Genomic DNA, 1,821 nt, shown 5'->3' with positions numbered 1-1,821 from the left:
GCAGCTGCTGGGGGTCCAGACAGGATGGACAAGGAGTCTGCAGCGGCTGCCGGGGGCCTGGATGAGACGGACGAGGAGTATGTTGCTGCAGCTGTTGGAGGTCCAGACAGAACAGACAAAGAGGGGGCTGCGGCAGCTGGACACTGGGTACAGGAACAGGAACTGCGGCCCCAGCTGGCGGCTCATTGTCGGCATGCTGACCCTTTTGGGCCCTGGCGGGGCCGCTGTCCTTGGCACACCTGGGTCCTCTGGAGTCACTAGGGACGTCACAATGACCAGGCCAGGGAACCTGTGGAGGTTTCTTCCTGGACCCCCAGGACAGAGGGCCCACCGAGTTCCCTCAAAGGGCGAGGGTTTGAGGTCTTTAGGGTCCAGGCCAGGGGGCAGAAAAGGGGCGCCCAGATGAATAGACTACTAAGGGCTTGAGACAAGGGCGGCGTCGGCTGCTTTTTAGAAACAGCAAATAAAGATCTTCCTGGTTAGTAGGGACTAAACATTACTTTGCCAACAGCTGCCTTCACTTTATTTTTCATTGTAACAAAACTACAGAGTATAATCAGTGTTCAACCCAACTCAACCAGCTTTACTAATGGGTCAAACAAAAGTATTAAACACACCATTTTTGTTATGTTTACCATAATTTTAGCAACCATAATGTTGACAACTTAGTTATGCAGCATGCTTCAGTTTTTGTATTTGTTGTAGACACTCCTCACACATACTAGAATGGTTTTCAAAATGGGATTCGGTGATTTAAATGCAAATTATTTACCAGGAAACTTGAGAATAAACTAGCTTGACACATCAGTCTTCTCATGCCTAGGCACCAAGGCAACAGTAATTGTGTATTAGATAATTGCAGAAAAAGCTATGTCCATGTAAGTATACTCTGGAATGGTTACGTTATGTTGGTAATGTGAGAGGTATGAGGTGAGAGCCAGAGTAGAGCAGTGTCAGTACATAATGGAGTGTAATATTGGAACCTGTGTAACAGCATGCACCATAGATCTCTTCACTGCCTAAGCATGCTCAGTCCGTGTTTTCCTATATAGTTGGTTTCACTCCCATTCCCTCCCATTCACAGCATTCACAGATTAGTGCAATTAACTCTAATTGGCATCCATATGACAAGCCCCAAGCCCCTGAGATGTGCATGCTCAGTGCTCTTTTTTGCTCCACTGGTATGTTAAGTATCACATGTGAGTTACTGGGTCACCCTTGCTTTTTATCAACATAGCTATGCTCATCTATCAGCAAACCAGCTCTAGAGCTAGCACCAGCCAGCATGCTGGTCTATGCTGGCTTGTGCTACACTATAAACAGTTTTCCTGTAAAATAACAGTAAAGAGCTGGCAGCAGGGACGCCAGTAGTATACCGTTATTTTTACGGTATTCGTATGTAAAATGACTTTACGGTAGTAGTCTGTAAACCAGAAAAACGATATATGTCAGTATTTCTAGAATTTACGGTAAAGAGCTGGCAGCAGGGACGCCAGCATTATACCGTTATTTCTCAGGGCTATAGACAATTGCATAAGATATGCATTATTGTGAATATTATGCAAAACAAGCAATAAAAACTTCAAAATTAAATATCTTTATTTCACAGAGCAATGTCAATATCAACATGAATAGAAAAATGTAGAAAAAGAAAATAAATGTTCTTGTGGTTCCAGGAGAGATGACCATTACTTTGGTTATCGCTGTTCCTCTCTGCAGCATTATTCCAGTGTCGCCACTGTCAAACAACAACAAACAATCATAATAATAAATAAACTATACAATCAGGAATGTACAGTATACACTCCAAGCTAACGCTTA

The sequence above is a fragment of the Monopterus albus genome, unplaced genomic scaffold (assembly GCF_001952655.1).
Source record: "Monopterus albus unplaced genomic scaffold, M_albus_1.0 scaffold47.1, whole genome shotgun sequence".
Taxonomy (NCBI): Eukaryota; Metazoa; Chordata; class Actinopteri; order Synbranchiformes; family Synbranchidae; genus Monopterus; species Monopterus albus.
This window is presented reverse-complemented; position numbering follows the sequence as displayed.